Source organism: Asparagus officinalis, chromosome 4 (genome assembly GCF_001876935.1).
Source record: "Asparagus officinalis chromosome 4, Aspof.V1, whole genome shotgun sequence".
NCBI classification, from domain to species: domain Eukaryota; kingdom Viridiplantae; phylum Streptophyta; class Magnoliopsida; order Asparagales; family Asparagaceae; genus Asparagus; species Asparagus officinalis.
In genome coordinates, this window is record NC_033797.1 from 90304103 (window position 1) to 90304438 (window position 336).

The following is a 336-nucleotide window of genomic DNA, read 5'->3' on the forward strand; positions in this document are numbered from 1 at the left end:
TGTGTCCTCTTGTACTATTTGACACCTCTATTCTCATGCTATCATGAGAATCATCTATCCTTAAGCTCCCATGAAGATCGTTAAGTTCCGAAGAGAAGACACACCCGTATCAATGGTAGCGAGAGAGAGGGGAGAAAGAGAGTCACACCAACTCATTTTTTGAAAGTAGGTTTTTTTTTACAAACTTACCTCAACCCCTCTTTTATCTTCTTAATATTAGATGTAGAGAACAGATTAGTCCATATCACTGCTAATGTAAATGAAGAAACTTAGTACCAAGTTTCTCAATTTCTCTCTCTCTCTCTCTCTCTCTCTCTATATATATATATATATATA